Genomic DNA, 12733 nt, shown 5'->3' on the forward strand with positions numbered 1-12733 from the left:
ACATACTACAACAAATGGCTTTATCAGCGAATAATTTTGTCACTTAGAAACTCAATTTTCGTCACAAAAAACTTTTTGTGACGAAAAACAATTCGTCAATCATTCGTTCCTAAAGCATGTGTCACTAAATGTATACAACGACAACTTAGTGTTTCGTCGCTAAATATAGTTGTATTAACTACGAAAATATTTTTCGTCCGCAAATGCATAGTATTTATGACGAACAAGTTCGTCATAGAAATTATAAAATTTTGTAGGTAATAGTATGTTTTTGTCACTAAAGCGTCATACTTTTATGACGAAACTGTGATCGTCCTAAAAGTACAATGTAGTTGTCGCTAAAAGCTAAGCTTTTAAGGATAAAATGTTTTGTCACTAATCACAAGAATTTGATGACGTTTTATTTTGCAATGGTACTATTTGCAATTTGTATTTAACTAGGTTTCCGTTAATTTGAAAATTTATAAAAAGAAAATTACAATTATCAAATAGTACATAAATATCTTAAACTTCGTATATAGCCTGGAGTAGTTTATTCTATAATGAGCCCTATACAAAGTGAAAATAACAACATACTAAAAGAAGCAAGATAATAATAAGAAAATTAAACACTGCCATATAGTAATTAAGAGCAACTAAAATGACATTGAGATGGTATCTCATTACATACTCCATAAAGAAAAACTAGTACTCCTTAAAGAAAACTTAATATTAAGTAAAGTTTATCCAACTCGAAAGTCTAACCGTAAGACATACTAAACGTCAACAAAACTTAGGAATAAAATGGAGGTTGCTTCTCAAAATACCATTGTAGAAACTCTTCTCTAGGAACTACTCTCAATTTCCACCTTCCATAACCTGTGTAAAAGAAGAAGAAAAAAAATCTAAGATTTGAATTTATACTTTATGATATCATGAGATGAACAAACTAAATTACAAACTACAAGTCTTGTAAAAAGTATAAGTCTAATTAGGGGTGGACATTCGATATTCGGTTCGATATTTTCAAAGTTCGATTTCGATAATTGGTAATTGAAAGTAGATACCAATGTAATATCTTTTATGAATTAAGAAGAGATAAAACGGAGTGAACAGAAAAGTACTAGTTCAGGAACAAGCTAACATGAAAACAAAGTAAACAACAAAAGACAGTTGAAATCTTTTATTGGACTTCGATTCAAATTTCGATGATTTATGCGCAGCCGCAGGTCTAATTGGTGAAATAAATAATAGAATTTTGAAACATATCACTACTAGAAAAACTCGAATTATGGGGGATTTTACCTGGGTATTTTTTTCACAGATAATTCCTGCGGATTTTCATGCAGAAATCAAAAAATTTCTAAAATCTATTATATTTACCTGCGGATATGATTAGCCCAGGTAAATCCGAATGTATATTTGGTGCCATTTAGCGCCAAAATTTTACATGAGGATTTATTTGAGGAAAATAATCCCCAAGTATCATTCTGTAGGTAATTCCGCAGGTAAAAGATCAAAAATATGAAAATTTTAGTTCCTTTGTGAATTGGCAAGAAATTTCCCGTGTAGTTATACTTGCGCATTTACCTGGGAATTATTTCTTGGGGATTTACCTAGGAATTTTATTACCCAGGAAATTACTTAAGGATTTTGTTGTTGCAATTTTAGCTGGCAATTATTTTTGGGGATTTATCTGGCGATTTTGTTCACTTCCAAGTTTCAACGTGTATATATGCTCCATATATATTTATAGTCCAATATATCTGAAAATAGCACACGAATAAAGTAAAATGAAACGTTAGTGTGTTGAATATTCTATATGAACAACATGAGTTTTAAAAAATTTGTACAATTATTGATAAGATGTCGACATGCAATGTGCGTGTTCAAAAACTACTTAACTAGTATATATCAAATGGACAAGAAGCGGTGGACATATATTTAATTCGAGTTACCTCATATATAATAAGTGACAAAAACCATTTCCACTTATTTGGTTAAAACTCTTTAATTTGAAGAATACAATAACTTAAGCTAATTATAAACTAAAAATTACTCCCTCCGTTCAATTTAAATATTTTGGTTTGACCAAGAACAAACTTTAAGAAAAATAAAAAAAACATTTGAAATTTGCGGTATTACACATACCATGTAGAATACTGAAATTAAGGATTTACTAAATATAGAAAAAGCACTAAACAATCTAAAAAGGAAAATAAGATGATTAAATTGGAACAAACAGAGTAGCTTCATTCAAACATTTTATAAATCTTTTGCGTAATATCAAACAAACCTACTAGTGATTAATGATAGGTATATAAATAATATACACAAGATGACATGTATTACGTAATTGGAAATTTCATTGCTAATTACCAGAAAGGTTGTCCGCAACACTCAAAAATACACCCCATCCATTTATTTCAGGGAAAAGGGTCAAAAATGACCTTCTGCTTTGGAAATAAAATCGGATTATTTTGGGGATTTCTGTTAAGACAGGGATATATTTAAAAATTTTAATGACGTAAGGAATATTTTTTATCCAAATTTGTAGTGGGAGATATTTTAGCCCTCTTCCCAAAGTAGAGAGATATTTTTGACCCTTTTCCCTTTATTTTAGGTGAATGACTAGTTATGAAATTTAAGAAAGGAAAAAGAAATAGTTTTGAAACTTCTGATTTTACGTACTATGATATGTTTGTGGATATAAAATTATATTATTAAAGTAAAACGAGAACTTCAAAATAAAATTGTTACTCCCATTTTTAAGCCTTTGAAATTTGGTCCAAAGTTAGTACCGATTTACAAAAAAAAATAAAAAATGACATGACCAAATTTCTAAAAGGTCCTTTAATACTTTACATATTTCTCTATGGAGTTATAAAAATTAAATTATTCAAATAACCCTCTAAACAAATTAGTGTTATTAATTGAATTGCGTGTGCCAAAGGGGAAAATCAACTAACATGATAATAAAAATGAAAAATTGTCACCCAACGAAGGGAGTAACATGAACAAATAGTATTGAAATAAATATGAAAGTTGGAGGGATTTCACAGACCTACCTAATGATGCAAAGACGAATAATAACAACCATAAAAGGTCGAGAGGAACTCTGCTTGATTTAACCATTTTCTTAATTCTCTGATTGTTTGTTTGGAGAATGTTTCGATTCTGCCTGTTTTTATATAGAGTGCAAACTTCTCCAGAATTAAGTAAATGAAAGGTAATCAATTCGAAATTTCTAATATATACTATGACTACTTATTCGTCTTTTCTGCGTGTCTGCTTTCCAAAATGGTCGGAAGAAAGCTCTACCAATTTGAAAAAGAATTTTGGACGTAAATTAACATTCTTATTTTGGACAAATTCATCATATGTAGCATCTTTAGGTGTGAATCCTTGTTTGTAAACTACCCCTATTCCTATTTAGGGAGTTGACGCGAAAAATGGCTTGATGAACCGTTCGCCACGCACCGGCCATATTCACTTGCGACACGAGTCCTAGTCGTTGCGCTGCGGTCCGTTTCTCAGCTTCGCTTGTGCATGCGATTGGCTTTGGACTTTCTGCTTTGATAGATCTTTTCTCTCATGGAACAAATAGCTATTGTCGCATTTGTGTTCAATTTCCAAGTAAACATATCAGGCTCCTCAATCCACTCACCGAAATAATCACCACATACAATTTATATGACTTCTCATTACTGATTAGGTCTTGAACAACAGAGGTAGATCCAGAATTTGAAACTTATGGGTTCCCAACTAGGATTGCATACTGGTCGGTTCGGTTCGATTTTGTATGTTATCGATTCTGTTTATCGATTATTGGTGTATAAACATGCTAAAGTGATAACATAACTAATAAGATATTCACTATCGGTCATCGAGTAATCGGTTAGAAGGGCTTAACATTTCGGTTATCGGTTTAACGGATAAGAAATGGCCCCTAGGGGCTAACTGTTATATCCCGTATTTTCGTACGATGAATTATTCATAAGCTGAGGTGGGGTCCACATGTCGAGATTTTTTTTTTAGAACATATGACAAGTTATATGAATAATATATGCGAAGTTAAACACAACCCAAGAAGGACCCTTGAGTCAAATCAAAGTGAAAGCCCTCCAAAATAATATTTTTAAGATACGTTTTCGGGTGATTTGATTTCGGGAGGTCATAACCTTATCGTCCTTTGGGAATTTGGGAAAACTCCCAGAATGAAAGTTGTAGATAATTGAAATAGCTTTCCAACCATAGGTCGTGGGTCTTCATGTGACATCGGGATAAGGAGATATCTACATTTTAAGGCAGAAAGGTCAAGCTGGGCAATGAATTCGGCCCAACCCGATTCCAAGTCGGGTCAGCCCATTTTCTTTGCCATTTAATGAAAAAATTCGGCCTTCTCTTTCATTTTCAGACCTCAAAAAAACCCAGAAATTTCAGAGGTAGAGAGAGAGAGGAGAGATAGAGAAAGAAACCAAATTTTGACCACAATCTAAGCCCCGAATCGCGAAGCTCCTGAAGAGAAAAGTGTTGTACGTCGCGTTGCCTTCAATTTGAGCTAAAAATCAGCCAAGAAAGAGAGGGTGGAAGTGGTTGCTGCATAATTAAGGTAAGATTAAGGTCCATTTTTCATTGTTAACAAGTTTATTTAGAGTTTTAACGGATTAGAACGGAGAAAATAGCATTATAAACTCGTTTGTTGTTTTGTTGGGATTTATGGATTAAGGGGCTGTTTTAGGTGGATTAAATGGATGAAATTAGCTGAGTTATGATGTATAATAATTGTTGACATTGTTGTTGAAGTTGTTGATAAGTTGTTGTTCTTGAATTTGGGAGAATAAAGCGTATAAAGATATTGTATACAAAGCGTATACCGGGCTGTTTTGTGCCGATATTTGGGGCTGTTTTATGTAATTTTCGTGACTGTTTATTGACAATATTTTGGGGCTGTTTTATATAATTTTCGTGGCTGTTTTATGACAAAATTTTGGGGCTGTTTTATGTAATTTTTGTGGCTGTTTTGTGACTATATTTTGGAGCTGTTTGGTATAATATTTGTGGCTGTTTTGCGATGATATTTTGGGGACTGTTTTATGGTCGTTATGGACTGTTTTGTAGGCTGGAATATCGGGGGATTGACTGTAGTTGTTGTTGTTATATTATGGATATACAGAAATAAAGAAGTGTATACAAGCATTGGCATCCGAATGTATATTGGGCTGTTTTGGGAGTAATTTAAGAATGGATTTAAGTCTAGTTTGATATGAAATTGTTGGTATTGTTGTTGTTGGTATTTTGATTGATGTTTGGCTAAGTTGGAATTTCGAGGATTGTTAAGTTTACAGGGGAAATGCTGCCCAATTTTCTCTAGAATTTATGACGCGTCCTTATAATCTATTAACTAATGTTAATATGAATTCTCCCGTGAAGGTAACGACGTGACATTGGAGGAGAGCAAGTGAACGATAACATAGCTAAACGACAAGGGTATGTGAGGCTAGTCCTTTCTTTCTAATGGCATGAATCCTATAGCATAAGTTCTTTTCCTCTTCATGAGTTCCTATTTTCCGGAAAGCTAGAAGCCTAAGTCCATAAATGTCTATATAAGATAAGAGATATGATATGATGATGCCATATTGATAATGATGCTATTTATTGCTTACACTCACCTTATGTACTAATTCCTTCAAGGTGAGGCAGAATGTCAATAATTGCTCCATAATGAAATCGGGGGATCACGACCTTACGTCACCCCGATAGAGTATAGTTGATCTTGAGTCTTATGCATGTACTATGATAAGCATATTATTACAAGTATTTTTTATGAGCATGTCATGATCATATTACACCGCGCCTAGTTGGCCGGGCAGTCACCGCCAAGGCGGGCAGCTATACGGATACACCATGACCTTTTGGCATGGGCAGACACCACTAGTGGGCGGCATAAGATGGTACCCCGGACGCAGGAGGCCTGGACGCGGGCTAATGTTATTGATTATTACACCGTTCCGATATGGACGGGCAGCTTGCATATTATGCATATATGAGATTATGATGAGTATGAGTAAGACAGCATGCATTACTTCTTTTATGATTGTCATTCAGATTCAGATGTTTCATATTGATGTTCACATTATATTATCACTGTCTTTCTTCATTGTTTATGCCTCTCATACTCAGTACAATGTTCGTACTGACGTCCGTTTTCTTTGGACGCTGTGTTCATGCCCACAGGTAGACAGGAAGGTGAGCTTGGTCCAGACCCTTAGTAGCTGTCAACTGATCGAGAGCACTCCATTGTCCGGAGGTGCTTATGGTTCTTCTTTTGGTATATATGCATATTTTGGGCATGACGGAGTCTTGTTCCGTCTATATGTTTAGTATGTCAGTAGAGGCTCGTAGATACGCAGTGTGGGTCAGATGGTCTCGCAAGATGTTATTATTATGTATATCTTATTTTGATGGCCGAGAGGCAAATGTATATAAGTATTTATGTTTTTATATAAAATATGATTTTCCTACAATTCGTGTATAAAATTGGTAAAAAGGCATTAAATGAGTAAGATGAGTATTAGAACGAGTGGTGCTCGGTGGCTAGTCCCGGGTACCCGTCACGGCCCCTAGCTGGGTCGTGACACTAACAGTTCGGTTTAACTTATAACCTAATGCCGAAATAACATTTTTATGGTTCAATTCATCGGTTAAATCGAAATTTGTGCACTCCTATTCCCAACTAACTCAAATTAATACAATATAATCGGCTAAAGAAACAATGCTGATATTTAATAAATATTTAAAAAGTAAAAACCACTCAAACATAATATATCATGACAATGGTTAGAAAAAATTAAGAGAAACTGTATTCCCATATAAGAGAAAAAAAGAATGAGGAAGAAGAATGAAGGGCCTGGGAGTGGCTAGCGGCAACGACAAAATGGAAGAAACCAACGACAATTTTTAAGAACCTTAGTTTCTTATTTTATATTTACATTTGGTTTTAAAATTAATTTGAAAAATTATGATTTGCGGAAAAATGGTGTTTGGTTTAAAACAAAAAACAGAGTCAAAATTAAAAAAACATGACCAGGGGGTATCGATCCCTGGTCTTAGATGTGGGCTGAGACTTAATTGGATTCTTTTTTACCGTGGAACCAACAAATCTATTGTTGTGGGTTCCAAACTGAAATATTCTTATACAGTTAAAGGTTTTCACACTATAAATTCAAGCTCCGCGTGAAAGAAGTATTCACATCAGAAAATGGAATGCTTTCAGTTGAGGGTATTCAAGGAAATATATGTGAGAAATTAGTACTTGGAATTGATTGTCCAGTAGAATCAGATTCAAGGATATGCCTAACAGAGTGCACTAAAATATCCAAAGGGCATCACCCTTTCATTCATTATTGTTTAGGTGGACAAGATTCAACTTACTGCTATTGTAATTGGCAAGCAAATTTCTGTGGTTAATGGTGTAATTGGTGCACCAACCAATTCTAGAAAATGACTCTAAAAATGTAATTTTCTTCAAACCACTTCAATTTTGCTAATAAGATATATTGCTGATTCTTCTTCTTCAAAAAAAAAAAAAAAAAAAAAGGGTTCCCGGGAACTCCCACCCGATAGTGTGGGAACAGTCTATAATAAATCGACGGTGGGAGTGGGTCTATTCAGGGGCGGAGCCAGAACATTTGATAAGAGAGTTCAAGAAAAAGAGACTGGATGAAAGAGGGTTAAAAAAAAGTGTTGTTACAGAGAATTGAACCCGCAACCATGGGCTCAATAGTAGGCGCCTCAGCCGCTAAGCTGAGTTCTCCATTATGTTAAGGGGATGCAACATAAATATTTATACCTGAATCAAAAAATTGACCCCATATATATAGTGCATTTTTCAAACGAAGGGGGTTCGATTGACACCCCTTGCACCCCTGTAGTTCCGCCCCTGGGTCTATTGTATACATGTTTATTATACACCAACAGTCTATCGGTTTTTTTTTTTTTTTTGGCAGAAATATGGATTAAATCTGCTGAACGCTAAATTCACAATGTCGAGCTAATTGACGTTTTAGCACTTCCAGATGAACATAAGACGGAGTATATCCCTTACAAGTGTCTCCCAAGCTAAATTCAACCTCCAATAAATAGTCAGATTCGAGCTTCATATTAATAAAGTCACATTCACGAACAAATTAATTATTTACCACTTACCAGATGACCATATGACACAATCTATTGTATACGGTGAAATCTTACATTATACGTGGCATGAGGTGGTATTTCATGCGAGAACCCGAAAGAAATGATTCCACGCAAGCCCGGAGCAAAGGTTATGAAGCAATTGTCATGGTTCATTAATGAGTTCCAGACGTTACATAAACGGTCCGGATGCATAGCCAAACGTTATGTTTTTGTAATTAAGTAGCATTTATTGATCATTATGGTTCATTATGAGGTCTGATTCACAGCTTTGTGTTGATGATTATCACCTATAAAAGGAGCCCAACCTCAGTGTTAGACGGCATCCAATTCTAGCTTAACAATTTATATTTACGCACTAAAGCAAATTGCACTATTGTTTTCTGCTTATTGTATCGGATTCAAAGTGTTCTTCAAGGCCCACTACAAGAAAGTGCAGAAATGGCAACAACTCTTTAGTAACAAAAATAATATTGTCGGCAAAATTCAATATTTGGCAAAAACTTAGTTTTATTGTTGGCATATCTGATGAAACTTTTAAAATTAAACTATTTTTATGTTGCCAAACAATTTAATTTTGTTGCCATAGTATTGATTATTGTTGCAAAAAGTAATTTTGGTAACAACAAAAAGCTTGTTGCACGTCGTTGCAATAATAGCCAATGGAAAAGTTTATGCAACAACAAAAAAGATGTTGCCAAAAATACTTTTTGCAACAATAGTCAACAAAAAAAATAATAAAAAAATTGGCAAACGTCTTCTTTCTTGTAGTGGCGTTAGATTGTCTATCCAAAGTCGTCCTCAGTAAGAGATTCCTCCGAGTTCATGCGGCCCAGACTTCATCTATGATATTTTTATTTTATATTCAATCGATTCCATTACGTATTGTTTATAATTTACTCTTATTTGTAACAAATCAATTCACGTATCATTTAAATCAGTAAATAAATTCAACTGTACCTTTTTGGGGTAAACAGTTTGGCGTCCACTGTGGGGCTAAGGATAGTTGTGATATTTAAATAGGGATTTTTAAACATGAGATTAGAGAAACTATCATTGTGTTCATAAAGGTAACTATGTTCTAAGAGCTCCTTATCCCCTATGTATTGGGCCATTGCTGTGGATTGGATGAATGTTTTGAAATGAAGAAATTGCATGGTTTGTCCTTCAAATGGGCTGTTTTTTTTTTTTTTTTTTTGTGGTCCTTTAGCAATCGAACTTATGCCTAGCGGAGCATAGTTCTTTAAGCCAAAGGCATAACTTGTGAGATATTATTATGCAAAATATAATTTATGCCCCACCAAAAATTATTGTTATGAGTGGCAAAAAATAAAGACCAGCACAAAAAGGGATAAAAGTGCAAATGATCCTTTTGAAATTAGATAGTACAGCATTTCTGTTGGATAATGGAAACGTAACATTTTTGCCAAAAGTTAAAAGCAGTGGAGGCTATGTATGGAGCTGGGATTGCAAGGCCGAGGCCCATATCTACTGACATGCTTACATTTTCAAAAGAAGATATGCTCGTGTATAATGTATAATCTATGTATATGAGTTAGGAAAAGTGAACATTAAATCCAACCGTATATTTGTATAAGATCACTTTAATTTGAAAACTATGTATGCCGGTTAGGAAAAATAAACACTAAATCCAACCGTATATTGGTATAAGATCACTTTGCAAAATATGATTAGAAGAATATGTTGCAAGAGATGTTGGAAATTCATGATAATTAGATGAACGAATGATATCAATAATCAAATATGATATCATCTCCCCAGCTTGTAATTTTTTTTTTTTTTAACACACTCCAATTTTACGGGCAACCTTTTATACATCATAACATTTCCCTTCCGATGCTACATTTTCTCGATAAGTGTATGACATGCCCTAATGATGTTGTGATATCTGTCATTAACTTGAAAAAATAATAAATAAACTCCTTGTTCTTCTTATTTCCCTAGACGACCCACCACAAAAAGCAAATCTTAAACCTCTTGTACAATGGAAAAAATGTTTAATATCTAAAAGATTGCTCGTGAAATTGGGGTATATCAGAGAAATTTACGTAAAACTTGATAGCAAACTATATATATTAAGCCTAAAATGAAGTAAAAAGACGTTGTGGAGCTCGTTGTCTCCATTCTCCATCACCAACACATTAAGAACATTAATAATTTAATAGTATTGTACTAGTCAATAGAAAAATCTTCTTTTGCTTATGTAATCAAAATTAAACCGTAAATTAGATAGATTAGAAAGTTGTCTTGAGCTGTACACAAGACGTAGTCAAATTATTGGTCGACCTTTTAACCCTAGTTAGGTTTAATAGAAAGTGATAGAGACCTATGTGTCGTGTCTCATTTAATAATCTGTCATTTTAATGTAACTTCCCCCCTCAATAATGTTTGATTAATTTGCGCACATCTTGATTGTTTTTATAGGGTACCTACTGCATATCTCCTATTGGCATAAGTATCCGTAACTCTCGAACTAAAACTTAAGCAGCTCCAAAGAAATTATCGCCTAGCATTTTGCCTCTTCTTATTCTGACTTAAAAGAGGGATTAGGATTTCATTATAAAATAAAGTAAAAAATCAAATGGCAGAAGGCAATGTTGTTGTTGTCGTCTTAACATATATATGATTTCAAATTCTCATCTCTTGGTGCATAATGCTCCTTTAATTTACATCCAGCTATAACCTATAGCTTGAAAAATTGTAAAGGTTACGTTGTCTCACCTTAGGTGCAAGAGGTGTGGCAAACAATGTCATAATTTTTTTATAAACTTGTTTTTATTAATATTTATTGAAAACAATATTCCTTATGTTTTTTGTCCAATATAATATCTGCATTAATTTGCACAGACATCGACATATTTGAGTTATATCCAGGGACTCTTAATTAGTAGCTCATTTGATTGACTATTTGAACTTTCACTTTATTTGTTGGTGAGGGTTCAATTCACCACCTTATAATCCCCTTCACCATTCTCCTTCTCCTCCCCCTATGTAATAATAAAACAATTTTTTTTAAAAAAAAAGTTATATCCTAATAATTCACTAGAGATTTGCCACCTCTACTGGCAATGGGACAGCCAGAAGATTCTTTCAAACAAAGAAAAATAGTGAAACATGTCAACGAATTGGCTAAAAGCCTAAAACAAGTAAAAATAGGACAAGTTATATTTTGAAGGGTTGAATTGCATGCCTTTCGTCAGAAAATTATAATAAGTAAATTGTTAAACTCCTTTTAACATAATAAAATGTTCAACATAGTGGCAGGGGGGCAAATATTGCTTTAAGTCGCCAGCTCAAATTAAATCAAATCCTAAATGATGCATTTTGGATTTTTTTGAATTTTCTTATTAGCAGAACATAGCTGTGAACCGTGATGTTTATATATATATACTCGCTCCACCTCAATATATTTATATGACATAGTTTGGATTTTGAAAGTTAATTTTTTTTATTTTGATCGTGAATTCGGACATACAATCTTTAAGGCTTTTGAGAAATAATATACATATTTAAAAATTATATAAAAGTACTATAAATCACAAGAATTAACAAATTAAAATATTTAGAGGGCATATGAATAAATTGCAGTCAAATTTTCTCGAAATCTGAGAATGTCATATAAATTGAGAGGGTCTAACATAACTTATGCATGCACAACATACATTATAAGTGAGGATAGTGAGTTTTTGTAGTCCTCACAACACTAATATGATACTTATATGTGGCTTCTTTTATTGACTTTTCCTTGCATATTTTCATTTTTCATTTTTTGCTCTCATTCATTTTTTTTTTGAGACCACTTCACATGGATTTTGATAATACCAACTTTTTGTAGTCCTCAAATGAATTTATTTTATCTCTTTACCCCTAATTGAAATTTTTATGACTTTGTGAATTCTCAAATATTTTGGTAAATTTTGAGAATTTTAGGAACTTTTTTATGTCACTAAAAATAATGGTGTCATGGAAAAGATTATAGTGGTCCCACAAAGCGTACTCATATATATTTGATCCTTTGAGGAAATATTATTAAACTTGTTGTAAAATATTTTTTCCTTAAGAATTTATTATAGACACGTAAAGAATTATCTTGTTATTCAAATTCTATCTTAATGTAGGCTTAATAATTGAATTAAAATATCATTCTTATAATACTATTTAGTGTTTGTTGATGTTGTAATCATTTGCTATTTTTATTTTTTATTCGTCTGGTTAGACGTAATTTTTTTTTATTTTCTCCTGCAATTTTGTGTCGTGCATGCTGGCAAAATAAGTAATTAACAAATATTTCACTTAAGGTAGAATTAAGTTTTAAAATTAAATTAATAAATACATATAAACTTATATTAATGTTAAATACTTTTAAAATGTAAATTATAGTCCTTTCGTTTCAATCGAAAAATGAACTTTGAAGTACAATAATAATTAATCAAATTTTACATGCGCACACTTTTAACATAAAACTTACCTAATACTGTAATATCTTTTGGTAAAAAATAAGTTAGCCAATATGGGTTCAATTCGAAGAATCAAATGA

The 12733-nt window shown here is 33.0% G+C and overlaps 1 long non-coding RNA gene across 1 annotated transcript; it reads left to right on the forward strand.

Annotated features, from left to right (window-relative positions):
- Positions 1-4403: 4403 nt before the first annotated feature.
- LOC132602519 (uncharacterized) lies at positions 4404-6450 on the forward strand. Its single transcript, XR_009567811.1, has 3 exons — positions 4404-4591; positions 5413-5469; positions 6217-6450. It is a non-coding gene; the product is annotated as an uncharacterized LOC132602519 (long non-coding RNA).
- The last annotated feature ends 6283 nt before the right edge of the window (positions 6451-12733 follow it).

The sequence above is a fragment of the Lycium barbarum genome, chromosome 7, assembly GCF_019175385.1.
Source record: "Lycium barbarum isolate Lr01 chromosome 7, ASM1917538v2, whole genome shotgun sequence".
Taxonomy (NCBI): domain Eukaryota; kingdom Viridiplantae; phylum Streptophyta; class Magnoliopsida; order Solanales; family Solanaceae; genus Lycium; species Lycium barbarum.